Source organism: Bombina bombina, chromosome 7 (assembly GCF_027579735.1).
Source record: "Bombina bombina isolate aBomBom1 chromosome 7, aBomBom1.pri, whole genome shotgun sequence".
Taxonomy (NCBI): domain Eukaryota; kingdom Metazoa; phylum Chordata; class Amphibia; order Anura; family Bombinatoridae; genus Bombina; species Bombina bombina.
The window spans coordinates 578,689,170-578,701,522 of record NC_069505.1 but is presented as its reverse complement, the minus strand read 5'-3'; the positions used below and the strand labels follow the sequence as shown (position 1 = coordinate 578,701,522).

At 39.2% G+C, this 12,353-nt stretch overlaps 32 non-coding genes and 6 pseudogenes across 32 annotated transcripts; 1 reads left to right on the top strand and 37 right to left on the bottom strand.

Annotated features, from left to right (window-relative positions):
* The first annotated feature begins 342 nt into the window (after positions 1-342).
* Positions 343-414, top strand: LOC128637092 (uncharacterized; annotated as a pseudogene).
* On the bottom strand, positions 406-488 carry LOC128637077 (uncharacterized; annotated as a pseudogene).
* A 204-nt stretch (positions 489-692) lies between these two features.
* Positions 693-833, bottom strand: LOC128637031 (U4 spliceosomal RNA). Its single transcript, XR_008398920.1, has one exon. It is a non-coding gene; the product is annotated as a U4 spliceosomal RNA (small nuclear RNA).
* A 204-nt stretch (positions 834-1,037) lies between these two features.
* LOC128636888 (U4 spliceosomal RNA) lies at positions 1,038-1,178 on the bottom strand. Its single transcript, XR_008398793.1, has one exon. It is a non-coding gene; the product is annotated as a U4 spliceosomal RNA (small nuclear RNA).
* Positions 1,179-1,207: 29 nt separating this feature from the next.
* Positions 1,208-1,371, bottom strand: LOC128637088 (uncharacterized; annotated as a pseudogene).
* Positions 1,372-1,575: 204 nt separating this feature from the next.
* On the bottom strand, positions 1,576-1,716 carry LOC128636955 (U4 spliceosomal RNA). The gene has a single exon (XR_008398850.1). It is a non-coding gene; the product is annotated as a U4 spliceosomal RNA (small nuclear RNA).
* Positions 1,717-1,920: 204 nt separating this feature from the next.
* On the bottom strand, positions 1,921-2,061 carry LOC128637035 (U4 spliceosomal RNA). The gene has a single exon (XR_008398923.1). It is a non-coding gene; the product is annotated as a U4 spliceosomal RNA (small nuclear RNA).
* A 29-nt stretch (positions 2,062-2,090) lies between these two features.
* On the bottom strand, positions 2,091-2,254 carry LOC128637087 (uncharacterized; annotated as a pseudogene).
* A 204-nt stretch (positions 2,255-2,458) lies between these two features.
* On the bottom strand, positions 2,459-2,599 carry LOC128636963 (U4 spliceosomal RNA). Its single transcript, XR_008398857.1, has one exon. It is a non-coding gene; the product is annotated as a U4 spliceosomal RNA (small nuclear RNA).
* A 204-nt stretch (positions 2,600-2,803) lies between these two features.
* LOC128636886 (U4 spliceosomal RNA) lies at positions 2,804-2,944 on the bottom strand. Its single transcript, XR_008398792.1, has one exon. It is a non-coding gene; the product is annotated as a U4 spliceosomal RNA (small nuclear RNA).
* A 204-nt stretch (positions 2,945-3,148) lies between these two features.
* Positions 3,149-3,289, bottom strand: LOC128637003 (U4 spliceosomal RNA). The gene has a single exon (XR_008398892.1). It is a non-coding gene; the product is annotated as a U4 spliceosomal RNA (small nuclear RNA).
* A 204-nt stretch (positions 3,290-3,493) lies between these two features.
* On the bottom strand, positions 3,494-3,634 carry LOC128637024 (U4 spliceosomal RNA). The gene has a single exon (XR_008398913.1). It is a non-coding gene; the product is annotated as a U4 spliceosomal RNA (small nuclear RNA).
* Positions 3,635-3,838: 204 nt separating this feature from the next.
* Positions 3,839-3,979, bottom strand: LOC128636982 (U4 spliceosomal RNA). The gene has a single exon (XR_008398873.1). It is a non-coding gene; the product is annotated as a U4 spliceosomal RNA (small nuclear RNA).
* Positions 3,980-4,183: 204 nt separating this feature from the next.
* On the bottom strand, positions 4,184-4,324 carry LOC128637064 (U4 spliceosomal RNA). The gene has a single exon (XR_008398952.1). It is a non-coding gene; the product is annotated as a U4 spliceosomal RNA (small nuclear RNA).
* A 204-nt stretch (positions 4,325-4,528) lies between these two features.
* LOC128637057 (U4 spliceosomal RNA) lies at positions 4,529-4,669 on the bottom strand. Its single transcript, XR_008398945.1, has one exon. It is a non-coding gene; the product is annotated as a U4 spliceosomal RNA (small nuclear RNA).
* Positions 4,670-4,730: 61 nt separating this feature from the next.
* On the bottom strand, positions 4,731-4,862 carry LOC128637083 (uncharacterized; annotated as a pseudogene).
* Positions 4,863-5,066: 204 nt separating this feature from the next.
* Positions 5,067-5,207, bottom strand: LOC128636912 (U4 spliceosomal RNA). The gene has a single exon (XR_008398814.1). It is a non-coding gene; the product is annotated as a U4 spliceosomal RNA (small nuclear RNA).
* A 204-nt stretch (positions 5,208-5,411) lies between these two features.
* Positions 5,412-5,552, bottom strand: LOC128636981 (U4 spliceosomal RNA). Its single transcript, XR_008398872.1, has one exon. It is a non-coding gene; the product is annotated as a U4 spliceosomal RNA (small nuclear RNA).
* Positions 5,553-5,756: 204 nt separating this feature from the next.
* Positions 5,757-5,897, bottom strand: LOC128637033 (U4 spliceosomal RNA). Its single transcript, XR_008398921.1, has one exon. It is a non-coding gene; the product is annotated as a U4 spliceosomal RNA (small nuclear RNA).
* A 204-nt stretch (positions 5,898-6,101) lies between these two features.
* Positions 6,102-6,242, bottom strand: LOC128637037 (U4 spliceosomal RNA). The gene has a single exon (XR_008398926.1). It is a non-coding gene; the product is annotated as a U4 spliceosomal RNA (small nuclear RNA).
* Positions 6,243-6,303: 61 nt separating this feature from the next.
* Positions 6,304-6,435, bottom strand: LOC128637091 (uncharacterized; annotated as a pseudogene).
* A 204-nt stretch (positions 6,436-6,639) lies between these two features.
* Positions 6,640-6,780, bottom strand: LOC128636932 (U4 spliceosomal RNA). The gene has a single exon (XR_008398830.1). It is a non-coding gene; the product is annotated as a U4 spliceosomal RNA (small nuclear RNA).
* Positions 6,781-6,984: 204 nt separating this feature from the next.
* On the bottom strand, positions 6,985-7,125 carry LOC128636885 (U4 spliceosomal RNA). Its single transcript, XR_008398791.1, has one exon. It is a non-coding gene; the product is annotated as a U4 spliceosomal RNA (small nuclear RNA).
* Positions 7,126-7,329: 204 nt separating this feature from the next.
* LOC128636976 (U4 spliceosomal RNA) lies at positions 7,330-7,470 on the bottom strand. The gene has a single exon (XR_008398868.1). It is a non-coding gene; the product is annotated as a U4 spliceosomal RNA (small nuclear RNA).
* Positions 7,471-7,674: 204 nt separating this feature from the next.
* On the bottom strand, positions 7,675-7,816 carry LOC128637073 (U4 spliceosomal RNA). The gene has a single exon (XR_008398960.1). It is a non-coding gene; the product is annotated as a U4 spliceosomal RNA (small nuclear RNA).
* Positions 7,817-8,020: 204 nt separating this feature from the next.
* Positions 8,021-8,161, bottom strand: LOC128636917 (U4 spliceosomal RNA). The gene has a single exon (XR_008398818.1). It is a non-coding gene; the product is annotated as a U4 spliceosomal RNA (small nuclear RNA).
* Positions 8,162-8,365: 204 nt separating this feature from the next.
* LOC128637002 (U4 spliceosomal RNA) lies at positions 8,366-8,506 on the bottom strand. The gene has a single exon (XR_008398891.1). It is a non-coding gene; the product is annotated as a U4 spliceosomal RNA (small nuclear RNA).
* A 204-nt stretch (positions 8,507-8,710) lies between these two features.
* LOC128637069 (U4 spliceosomal RNA) lies at positions 8,711-8,852 on the bottom strand. The gene has a single exon (XR_008398957.1). It is a non-coding gene; the product is annotated as a U4 spliceosomal RNA (small nuclear RNA).
* A 204-nt stretch (positions 8,853-9,056) lies between these two features.
* LOC128636984 (U4 spliceosomal RNA) lies at positions 9,057-9,197 on the bottom strand. The gene has a single exon (XR_008398875.1). It is a non-coding gene; the product is annotated as a U4 spliceosomal RNA (small nuclear RNA).
* Positions 9,198-9,401: 204 nt separating this feature from the next.
* LOC128636961 (U4 spliceosomal RNA) lies at positions 9,402-9,542 on the bottom strand. The gene has a single exon (XR_008398855.1). It is a non-coding gene; the product is annotated as a U4 spliceosomal RNA (small nuclear RNA).
* Positions 9,543-9,738: 196 nt separating this feature from the next.
* On the bottom strand, positions 9,739-9,879 carry LOC128637034 (U4 spliceosomal RNA). The gene has a single exon (XR_008398922.1). It is a non-coding gene; the product is annotated as a U4 spliceosomal RNA (small nuclear RNA).
* Positions 9,880-10,083: 204 nt separating this feature from the next.
* Positions 10,084-10,224, bottom strand: LOC128637012 (U4 spliceosomal RNA). Its single transcript, XR_008398901.1, has one exon. It is a non-coding gene; the product is annotated as a U4 spliceosomal RNA (small nuclear RNA).
* A 204-nt stretch (positions 10,225-10,428) lies between these two features.
* LOC128636884 (U4 spliceosomal RNA) lies at positions 10,429-10,569 on the bottom strand. The gene has a single exon (XR_008398790.1). It is a non-coding gene; the product is annotated as a U4 spliceosomal RNA (small nuclear RNA).
* Positions 10,570-10,773: 204 nt separating this feature from the next.
* Positions 10,774-10,914, bottom strand: LOC128637000 (U4 spliceosomal RNA). Its single transcript, XR_008398890.1, has one exon. It is a non-coding gene; the product is annotated as a U4 spliceosomal RNA (small nuclear RNA).
* Positions 10,915-11,118: 204 nt separating this feature from the next.
* LOC128637068 (U4 spliceosomal RNA) lies at positions 11,119-11,260 on the bottom strand. The gene has a single exon (XR_008398956.1). It is a non-coding gene; the product is annotated as a U4 spliceosomal RNA (small nuclear RNA).
* Positions 11,261-11,464: 204 nt separating this feature from the next.
* LOC128636962 (U4 spliceosomal RNA) lies at positions 11,465-11,605 on the bottom strand. Its single transcript, XR_008398856.1, has one exon. It is a non-coding gene; the product is annotated as a U4 spliceosomal RNA (small nuclear RNA).
* Positions 11,606-11,809: 204 nt separating this feature from the next.
* On the bottom strand, positions 11,810-11,950 carry LOC128636999 (U4 spliceosomal RNA). The gene has a single exon (XR_008398889.1). It is a non-coding gene; the product is annotated as a U4 spliceosomal RNA (small nuclear RNA).
* A 204-nt stretch (positions 11,951-12,154) lies between these two features.
* LOC128636883 (U4 spliceosomal RNA) lies at positions 12,155-12,295 on the bottom strand. Its single transcript, XR_008398789.1, has one exon. It is a non-coding gene; the product is annotated as a U4 spliceosomal RNA (small nuclear RNA).
* Positions 12,296-12,353: the final 58 nt, after the last annotated feature.

Below are 12,353 nucleotides of genomic sequence, written 5' to 3'. Positions count from 1 at the left end.
TAAAAATGCATGGTGAGATATCCTGCAATGATTTGTGGGAGAAAAATATGCTAATTATACAGGTGCCACAAAAGTGCACTAGTTTCCAAATGAAAAAATGAGTGCTGATGAAAAACAATCTAGTTTTAGACAAACAAAATCAGCCTCCTGAGAGACTGTCAAAAAATGTCAATACTGACTATATTTCAAGTCATCATGACTAGTGAACTTTTGTGGCACCTGTATAATTAGCATATTTTTCTCCCACAAATCATTGCAGGATATCTCACCATGCATTTTTAGTCACCACCATCAAAATAAAGTAGTCGTTTGTGGTGCTCTTATCTCACGTGGAAGTCTGATAGCTTTGCGCAGTGGCAGTATGGTAGCCCGTGAGGTTTTTCCGAGGCGCGATTATTGCTAATTGAAAAATGGGAAAAGTTTTCAATTAGCAATAATCGCGCCTCGGAAAAACCTCACGGGCTACCATACTGCCACTGCGCAAAGCTATCAGACTTCCACGTGAGATAAGAGCACCACAAACGACTACTTTATTTTGATGGTGGTGACTAAAAATGCATGGTGAGATATCCTGCAATGATTTGTGGGAGAAAAATATGCTAATTATACAGGTGCCACAAAAGTTCACTAGTTTCCAAATGAAAAAATGAGTGCTGATGAAAAACAATCTAGTTTTAGACAAACAAAATCAGCCTCCTGAGAGACTGTCAAAAATTGTCAATACTGACTATATTTCAATTCATCATGACGGGGTATTGGGAAAAGTTTTCAATTAGCAATAATCGCGCCTCGGTTAAACCTCACAGGCTACCATACTGCCACTGCGCAAAGCTATCAGACTTCCACATGAGATAAGAGCACCGCAAACGACTACTTTATTTTGATGGTGGTGACTACAAATGCATAGTGAGATATCCTGCAATGATTTGTGGGAGAAAAATATGCTAATTATACAGGTGCCACAAAAGTGCACTAGTTTCCAAATGAAAAAATGAGTGCTGATGAAAAACAATCTAGTTTTAGACAAACAAAATCAGCCTCCTGAGAGACTGTCAAAAATTGTCAATACTGACTATATTTCAAGTCATCATGACGGGGTATTGGGAAAAGTTTTCAATTAGCAATAATCGCGCCTCGGTTGAACCTCACGGGCTACGATACTGCCACTGCGCAAAGCTATCAGACTTCCACGTGAGATAAGAGCACCACAAAAGACTATTTTATTTTGATTGTGGTGACTACTAATGCATGGTGAGATATACTGACTATATTTCAAGTCATCATGACAGGGTATTGGGAAAAGTTTTCAATTAGCAATAATCGCGCCTCAGTTGAAAATCACGGGCTACGAAACTGCCACTGCGCAAAGCTAACAGACTTCCACGTGAGGTAAGAGCACCACAAACGACTACTTTATTTTGATGGTGGTGACTAAAAATGCATGGTGAGATCTCCTGCAATGGTTTCTGGGAGAAAAATATGCTAATTATACAGGTGCCACAAAAGTGCACTAGTTTCCAAATGAAAAAATGAGTGCTGATGAAAAAAAATCTAGTTTTAGACAAACAAAATCAGCCTCCTGAGAGATTGTCAAAAATTGTCAATACTGACTATATTACAAGTCATCATGACGGGGTATTGGGAAAAGTTTTCAATTAGCAATAATCGCGCCTCGGTTGAACCTCACGGGCTACAATACTGCCACTGCGCAAAGCTAACGGACTTCCACGTGAGGTAAGAGCACCACAAACGACTACTTTATTTTGATGGTGGTGACTAAAAATGCATGGTGAGATATCCTGCAATGATTTGTGGGAGAAAAATATGCTAATTATACAGGTGCCACAAAAGTGCACTAGTTTCCAAATGAAAAAATGAGTGCTGATGAAAAACAATCTAGTTTTAGACAAACAAAATCAGCCTCCTGAGAGACTGTCAAAAATTGTCAATACTGACTATATTTCAATTCATCATGACGGGGTATTGGGAAAAGTTTTCAATTAGCAATAATCGCGCCTCGGTTAAACCTCACGGGCTACCATACTGCCACTGCGCAAAGCTATCAGACTTCCACGTGAGATAAGAGCACCACAAAAGACTATTTTATTTTGATTGTGGTGACTACTAATGCATGGTGAGATATACTGACTATATTTCAAGTCATCATGACAGGGTATTGGGAAAAGTTTTCAATTAGCAATAATCGCGCCTCAGTTGAAAATCACGGGCTACGAAACTGCCACTGCGCAAAGCTAACAGACTTCCACGTGAGATAAGAGCACCACAAACGACTACTTTATTTTGATGGTGGTGACTAAAAATGCATGGTGAGATATCCTGCAATGGTTTCTGGGAGAAAAATATGCTAATTATACAGGTGCCACAAAAGTGCACTAGTTTCCAAATGAAAAAATGAGTGCTGATGAAAAACAATCTAGTTTTAGACAAACAAAATCAGCCTCCTGAGAGATTGTCAAAAATTGTCAATACTGACTATATTTCAAGTCATCATGACGGGGTATTGGGAAAAGTTTTCAATTAGCAATAATCGCGCCTCGGTTGAACCTCACGGGCTACAATACTGCCACTGCGCAAAGCTAACGGACTTCCACGTGAGGTAAGAGCACCACAAACGACTACTTTATTTTGATGGTGGTGACTAAAAATGCATGGTGAGATATCCTGCAATGATTTGTGGGAGAAAAATATGCTAATTATACAGGTGCCACAAAAGTGCACTAGTTTCCAAATGAAAAAATGAGTGCTGATGAAAAACAATCTAGTTTTAGACAAACAAAATCAGCCTCCTGAGAGACTGTCAAAAATTGTCAATACTGACTATATTTCAAGTCATCATGACGGGGTATTGGGAAAAGTTTTCAATTAGCAATAATCGCGCCTCGGTTGAACCTCACGGGCTACGATACTGCCACTGCGCAAAGCTAACGGACTTCCACGTGAGGTAAGAGCACCACAAACGACTACTTTATTTTGATGGTGGTGACTAAAAATGCATGGTGAGATATCCCGGAATGTTTTGTGGGAGAAAAATATGTTAATTATACAGGTGTCACAAAAGTGCACTAGTTTACAAATGAAAAAAAGATTGTTGATGAAAAACAATCTAGTTTTAGACAAACAAAATCAGCCTCCTGAGAGACTGTCAAAAATTGTCAATGCTGACTATATTTCAAATCATTATGACGGGGTATTGGTAAAAGTTTTCAATTAGCAATAATCGCGCCTCGGTTGAACCTCACGGGCTACGATACTGCCACTGCGCAAAGCTAACGGACTTCCACGTGAGGTAAGAGCACCACAAACGACTACTTTATTTTGATGGTGGTGACTAAAAATGCATGGTGAGATATCCTGCAATGATTTGTGGGAGAAAAATATGCTAATTATACAGGTGCCACGAAAGTGCACTAGTTTCCAAATGAAAAAATGAGTGCTGATGAAAAACAATCTAGTTTTAGACAAACAAAATCAGCCTCCTGAGAGACTGTCAAAAAATGTCAATACTGACTATATTTCAAGTCATCATGACGGGGTATTGGGAAAAGTTTTCAATTAGCAATAATCGCGCCTCGGTTGAACCTCACGGACTACGATACTACCACTGCGCAAAGCTAATGGACTTCCACGTGAGGTAAGAGCACCACAAACGACTACTTTATTTTGATGGTGGTGACTAAAAATGCATGGTGAGATATCCCGGAATGGTTTGTGGGAGAAAAATATGTTAATTATACAGGTGTCACAAAAGTGCACTAGTTTACAAATGAAAAAAAGAGTGCTGATGAAAAACAATCTAGTTTTAGACAAACAAAATCAGCCTCCTGAGAGACTGTCAAAAATTGTCAATGCTGACTATATTTCAAATCATTATGACGGGGTATTGGGAAAAGTTTTCAATTAGCAATAATCGCGCCTCGGTTAAACCTCACGGGCTACGATACTGCCACTGCGCAAAGCTAACGGACTTCCACGTGAGGTAAGAGCACCACAAACGACTACTTTATTTTGATGGTGGTGACTAAAAATGCATGGTGAGATATCCTGCAATGATTTGTGGGAGAAAAATATGCTAATTATACAGGTGCCACGAAAGTGCACTAGTTTACAAATGAAAAAATGAGTGCTGATGAAAAACAATCTAGTTTTAGACAAACAAAATCAGCCTCCTGAGAGACTGTAAAAAAATGTCAATACTGACTATATTTCAAGTCATCATGACAGGGTATTGGGAAAAGTTTTCAATTAGCAATAATCGCGCCTCAGTTAAACCTCACGGGCTACCATACTGCCACTGCGCAAAGCTATCAGACTTCTACGTGAGATAAGAGCACCACAAACGACTACTTTATTTTGATGGTGGTGACTAAAAATGCACGGTGAGATATCCTGCAATGATTTGTGGGAGAAAAATATGCTAATTATACAGGTGCCACAAAAGTTCACTAGTTTCCAAATGAAAAAATGAGTGCTGATGAAAAACAATCTAGTTTTAGACAAACAAAATCAGCCTCCTGAGAGACTGTCAAAAATTGTCAATACTGACTATATTTCAATTCATCATGACGGGGTATTGGGAAAAGTTTTCAATTATCAATAATCGCGCCTCGGTTAAACCTCACGGGCTACCATACTGCCACTGCGCAAAGCTATCAGACTTCCACGTGAGATAAGAGCACCACAAAAGACTATTTTATTTTGATTGTGGTGACTACTAATGCATGGTGAGATATACTGACAATATTTCAAGTCATCATGACAGGGTATTGGGAAAAGTTTTCAATTAGCAATAATCGCGCCTCAGTTGAAAATCACGGGCTACGAAACTGCCACTGCGCAAAGCTAACAGACTTCCACGTGAGGTAAGAGCACCACAAACGACTACTTTATTTTGATGGTGGTGACTAAAAATGCATGGTGAGATATGATGCAATGGTTTCTGGGAGAAAAATATGCTAATTATACAGGTGCCACAAAAGTGCACTAGTTTCCAAATGAAAAAATGAGTGCTGATGAAAAACAATCTAGTTTTAGACAAACAAAATCAGCCTCCTGAGAGACTATCAAAAATTGTCAATACTGACTATATTTCAAGTCATCATGACGGGGTATTGGGAAAAGTTTTCAATTAGCAATAATCGCGCCTCGGTTGAACCTCACGGGCTACGATACTGCCACTGCGCAAAGCTAACGGACTTCCACGTGAGGTAAGAGCACCACAAACGACTACTTTATTTTGATGGTGGTAACTAAAAATGCATGGTGAGATATCCCGGAATGGTTTGTGGGAGAAAAATATGTTAATTATACAGGTGTCACAAAAGTGCACTAGTTTACAAATGAAAAAAAGAGTGCTGATGAAAAACAATCTAGTTTTAGACAAACAAAATCAGCCTCCTGAGAGACTGTCAAAAATTGTCAATGCTGACTATATTTCAAATCATTATGACGGGGTATTGGGAAAAGTTTTCAATTAGCAATAATCGCGCCTCGGTTAAACCTCACGGGCTACGATACTGCCACTGCGCAAAGCTAACGGACTTCCACGTGAGGTAAGAGCACCACAAACGACTACTTTATTTTGATGGTGGTGACTACTAATGCATGGTGAGATATCCTGCAATGGTTTGTGGGAGAAAAATATGCTAATTATACAGGTGTCACAAAAGTGCCCTAGTTTACAAATGAAAAAAAGAGTGCTGATTAAAAACAATCTAGTTTTAGACAAACAAAATCAGCCTCCTGAGAGACTGTCAAAAATTGTCAATACTGACTATATTTCAAGTCATCATGACGGGGTATTGGTAAAAGTTTTCAATTAGCAATAATCGCGCCTCGGTTAAACCTCACGGGCTACCGTACTGCCACTGCGCAAAGCTATCAGACTTCCACGTGAGATAAGAGCACCACAAACGACTACTTTATTTTGATGGTGGTGACTAAAAATGCATGGTGAGATATCCTGCAATGATTTGTGGGAGAAAAATATGCTAATTATACAGGTGCCACAAAAGTTCACTAGTTTCCAAATGAAAAAATGAGTGCTGATGAAAAACAATCTAGTTTTAGACAAACAAAATCAGCCTCCTGAGAGACTGTCAAAAATTGTCAATACTGACTATATTTCAATTCATCATGACGGGGTATTGGGAAAAGTTTTCAATTAGCAATAATCGCGCCTCGGTTAAACCTCACGGGCTACCATACTGCCACTGCGCAAAGCTATCAGACTTCCACGTGAGATAAGAGCACCACAAAAGACTATTTTATTTTGATTGTGGTGACTACTAATGCATGGTTAGATATACTGACTATATTTCAAGTCATCATGACAGGGTATTGGGAAAAGTTTTCAATTAGCAATAATCGCGCCTCAGTTGAAAATCATGGACTACGAAACTGCCACTGCGCAAAGCTAACAGACTTCCATGTGAGGTAAGAGCACCACAAACGACTACTTTATTTTGATGGTGGTGACTAAAAATGCATGGTGAGATATCCTGCAATGGTTTCTGGGAGAAAAATATGCTAATTATACAGGTGCCACAAAAGTGCACTAGTTTCCAAATGAAAAAATGAGTGCTGATGAAAAACAATCTAGTTTTAGACAAACAAAATCAGCCTCCTGAGAGACTGTCAAAAATTGTCAATACTGACTATATTTCAAGTCATCATGACGGGGTATTGGGAAAAGTTTTCAATTAGCAATAATCGCGCCTCGGTTGAACCTCACGGGCTACGATACTACCACTGCGCAAAGCTAACGGACTTCCACGTGAGGTAAGAGCACCACAAACGACTACTTTATTTTGATGGTGGTGACTAAAAATGCATGGTGAGATATCCTGCAATGATTTGTGGGAGAAAAATATGCTAATTATACAGGTGCCACAAAAGTGCACTAGTTTCCAAATGAAAAGAAGAGTGCTGATGAAAAACAATCTAGTTTTAGACAAACAAAATCAGCCTCCTGAGAGACTGTCAAAAATTGTCAATACTGACTATATTTCAAGTCATCATGACGGGGTATTGGGAAAAGTTTTCAATTAGCAATAATCGCGCCTCGGTTGAACCTCACGGGCTACGATACTGCCACTGCGCAAAGCTAACGGACTTCCATGTGAGGTAAGAGCACCACAAACGACTACTTTATTTTGATGGTGGTGACTAAAAATGCATGGTGAGATATCCTGCAATGATTTGTGGGAGAAAAATATGCTAATTATACAGGTGCCACAAAAGTGCACTAGTTTCCAAATGAAAAAATGAGTGCTGATGAAAAACAATCTAGTTTTAGACAAACAAAATCAGCCTCCTGAGAGACTGTCAAAAATTGTCAATACTGACTATATTTCAAATCATCATGACGGGGTATTGGGAAAAGTTTTCAATTAGCAATAATCGCGCCTCGGTTGAACCTCACGGGCTACGATACTGCCACTGCGCAAAGCTAACGGACTTCCACGTGAGGTAAGAGCACCACAAACGACTACTTTATTTTGATGGTGGTGACTAAAAATGCATGGTGAGATATCCCGGAATGGTTTGTCGGAGAAAAATATGCTAATTATACAGGTGTCACAAAAGTGCACTAGTTTACAAATGAAAAAAAGAGTGCTGATGAAAAACAATCTAGTTTTAGACAAACAAAATCAGCCTCCTGAGAGACTGTCAAAAAAATGTCAAAACTGACTATATTTCAAGTCATCATGACAGGGTATTGGGAAAAGTTTTCAATTAGCAATAATCGCGCCTCGGTTAAACCTCACGGGTTACCATACTGCCACTGCGCAAAGCTATCAGACTTCCACGTGAGATAAGAGCACCACAAACGACTACTTTATTTTGATGGTGGTGACTAAAAATGCATGGTGAGATATCCTGCAATGATTTGTGGGAGAAAAATATGCTAATTGTACAGGTGCCACAAAAGTGCACTAGTTTCCAAATGAAAAAATGAGTGCTGATGAAAAACAATCTAGTTTTAGACAAACAAAATCAGCCTCCTGAGAGACTGTCAAAAATTGTCAATACTGACTATATTTCAAGTCATCATGACGGGGTATTGGGAAAAGTTTTCAATTAGCAATAATCGCGCCTCGGTTGAACCTCATGGGCTACGATACTGCCACTGCGCAAAGCTAATGAACTTCCACGTGAGGTAAGAGCACCACAAACGACTACTTTATTTTGATGGTGGTGACTAAAAATGCATGGTGAGATATCCCGGAATGTTTTGTGGGAGAAAAATATGTTAATTATACAGGTGTCACAAAAGTGCACTAGTTTACAAATGAAAAAAAGATTGTTGATGAAAAACAATCTAGTTTTAGACAAACAAAATCAGCCTCCTGAGAGACTGTCAAAAATTGTCAATGCTGACTATATTTCAAATCATTATGACGGGGTATTGGTAAAAGTTTTCAATTAGCAATAATCGCGCCTCGGTTGAACCTCACGGGCTACGATACTGCCACTGCGCAAAGCTAACGGACTTCCACGCGAGGTAAGAGCACCACAAACGACTACTTTATTTTGATGGTGGTGACTAAAAATGCATGGTGAGATATCCTGCAATGATTTGTGGGAGAAAAATATGCTAATTATACAGGTGCCACGAAAGTGCACTAGTTTCCAAATGAAAAAATGAGTGCTGATGAAAAACAATCTAGTTTTAGACAAACAAAATCAGCCTCCTGAGAGACTGTCAAAAAAATGTCAATACTGACTATATTTCAAGTCATCATGACAGGGTATTGGGAAAAGTTTTCAATTAGCAATAATCGCGCCTCAGTTAAACCTCACGGGCTACCATACTGCCACTGCGCAAAGCTATCAGACTTCCACGTGAGATAAGAGCACCACAAACGACTACTTTATTTTGATGGTGGTGACTAAAAATGCATGGTGAGATATCCTGCAATGATTTGTGGGAGAAAAATATGCTAATTATACAGGTGCCACAAAAGTGCACTAGTTTCCAAATGAAAAAATGAGTGCTGATGAAAAACAATCTAGTTTTAGACAAACAAAATCAGCCTCCTGAGAGACTGTCAAAAATTGTCAATACTGACTATATTTCAAGTCATCATGACGGGGTATTGGGAAAAGTTTTCAATTAGCAATAATCGCGCCTCGGTTGAACCTCACGGACTACGATATTACCACTGCGCAAAGCTAATGGACTTCCACGTGAGGTAAGAGCACCACAAACGACTACTTTATTTTGATGGTGGTGACTAAAAATGCATGGTGAGATATCCCGGAATGGTTTGTGGGAGAAAAATATGTTAATTATACAGGTGTCACAAAAGTGCACTAGTTTACAAATGAAAAAAAGAGTGCTGATGAAAAACAATCTAGTTTTAGACAAACAAAATCAGCCTCCTGAGAGACTGTCAAAAATTGTCAATGCTGACTATATTTCAAATCATTATGACGGGGTATTGGGAAAAGTTTTCAATTAGCAATAATCGCGCCTCGGTTAAACCTCACGGGCTACGATACTGCCACTGCACAAAGCTAACGGACTTCCACGTGAGGTAAGAGCACCACAAACGACTACTTTATTTTGATGGTGGTGACTAAAAATGCATGGTGAGATATCCTGCAATGATTTGTGGGAGAAAAATATGCTAATTATACAGGTGCCACGAAAGTGCACTAGTTTCCAAATGAAAGCTGATGAAAAACAATCTAGTTTTAGACAAACAAAATCAGCCTCCTGAGAGACTGTCAAAAATTGTCAATACTGACTATATATCAATTCATCATGACGGGGTATTAGGAAAAGTTTTCAATTAGCAATAATCGCGCCTCGGTTAAACCTCACGGGCTACCATACTGCCACTGCGCAAAGCTATCAGACTTCCACGTGAGATAAGAGCACCACAAAAGACTACTTTATTTTGATGGTGGTGACTACTAATGCATGGTGAGATATCCTGCAATGATTTGTGGGAGAAAAATATGCTAATTATACAGGTGCCACAAAAGTGCACTAGTTTCCAAATGAAAAAATGAGTGCTGATGAAAAACAATCTAATTTTAGACAAACAAAATCAGCCTCCTGAGAGACTGTCAAAAATTGTCAATACTGACTATATTTCAATTCATCATGACGGGGTATTGGGAAAAGTTTTCAATAAGCAATAATCGCGCCTCGGTTAAACCTCACGGGCTACGATACTGCCACTGCGCAAAGCTAACGGACTTCCACGTGAGGTAAGAGCACCACAAACGACTACTTTATTTTGATGGTGGTGACTACTAATGCATGGTGAGATATCCTGCAATGATTTGTGGGAGAAAAATATGCTAATTATACAGGTGCCACAAAAGTGCACTAGTTTCCAAATGAAAAAATGAGTGCTGATGAAAAACAATCTAATTTTAGACAAACAAAATCAGCCTCCTGAGAGACTGTCAAAAATTGTCAATACTGACTATATTTCAAGTCATCATGACGGGGTATTGGGAAAAGTTTTCAATTAGCAATAATCGCGCCTCGGTTGAACCTCACGGGCTACGATACTGCCACTGCGCAAAGCTAACGGACTTCCACGTGAGGTAAGAGCACCACAAACGACTACTTTATTTTGATGGTGGTGACTAAAAATGCATGGTGAGATATCCCGGAATGGTTTGTGGGAGAAAAATATGCTAATTATACAGGTGTCACAAAAGTGCACTAGTTTACAAATGAAAAAAAGAGTGCTGATGAAAAACAATCTAGTTTTAGACAAACAAAATCAGCCTCCTGAGAGACTGTCAAAAATTGTCAATGCTGACTATATTTCAAATCATTATGACGGGGTATTGGTAAAAGTTTTCAATTAGCAATAATCGCGCCTCGGTTGAACCTCACGGGCTACGATACTGCCACTGCGCAAAGCTAACGGACTTCCACGCGAGGTAAGAGCACCACAAACGACTACTTTATTTTGATGGTGGTGACTAAAAATGCATGGTGAGATATCCTGCAATGATTTGTGGGAGAAAAATATGCTAATTATACAGGTGCCACGAAAGTGCACTAGTTTCCAAATGAAAAAATGAGTGCTGATGAAAAACAATCTAGTTTTAGACAAACAAAATCAGCCTCCTGAGAGACTGTCAAAAAAATGTCAAAACTGACTATATTTCAAGTCATCATGACAGGGTATTGGGAAAAGTTTTCAATTAGCAATAATCGCGCCTCGGTTAAACCTCACGGGCTACCATACTGCCACTGCGCAAAGCTATCAGACTTCCACGTGAGATAAGAGCACCACAAACAACTACTTTATTTTGATGGTGGTGACTAAAAATGCATGGTGAGATATCCTGCAATGATTTGTAGGAGAAAAATATGCTAATTATACAGGTGCCACAAAAGTGCACTAGTTTCCAAATGAAAAAATGAGTGCTGATGAAAAACAACCTAGTTTTAGACAAACAAAATCAGCCTCCTGAGAGACTGTCAAAAATTGTCAATACTGACTATATTTCAAGTCATCATGACGGGGTATTGGGAAAAGTTTTCAATTAGCAATAATCGCGCCTCGGTCGAACCTCACGGGCTACGATACTACCACTGCGCAAAGCTAATGGACTTCCACGTGAGGTAAGATCACCACAAACGACTACTTTATTTTGATGGTGGTGACTAAAAATGCATGGTGAGATATCCCGGAATGGTTTGTGGGAGAAAAATATGTTAATTATACAGGTGTCACAAAAGTGCACTAGTTTACAAATGAAAAAAAGAGTGCTGATGAAAAACAATCTAGTTTTAGACAAACAAAATCAGCCTCCTGAGAGACTGTCAAAAATTGTCAATGCTGACTATATTTCAAATCATTATGACGGGGTATTGGTAAAAGTTTTCAATTAGCAATAATCGCGCCTCGGTTGAACCTCACGGGCTACGATACTGCCACTGCGCAAAGCTAACGGACTTCCACGCGAGGTAAGAGCACCACAAACGACTACTTTATTTTGATGGTGGTGACTAAAAATGCATGGTGAGATATCCTGCAATGATTTGTGGGAGAAAAATATGCTAATTATACAGGTGCCACGAAAGTGCACTAGTTTCCAAATGAAAAAATGAGTGCTGATGAAAAACAATCTAGTTTTAGACAAACAAAATCAGCCTCCTGAGAGACTGTCAAAAATTGTCAATACTGACTATATTTCAAGTCATCATGACGGGGTATTGGGAAAAGTTTTCAATTAGCAATAATCGCGCCTCGGTTGAACCTCACGGGCTACGATACTGCCACTGCGCAAAGCTAACGGACTTCCACGTGAGGTAAGAGCACCACAAAAGACTACTTTATTTTGATGGTGGT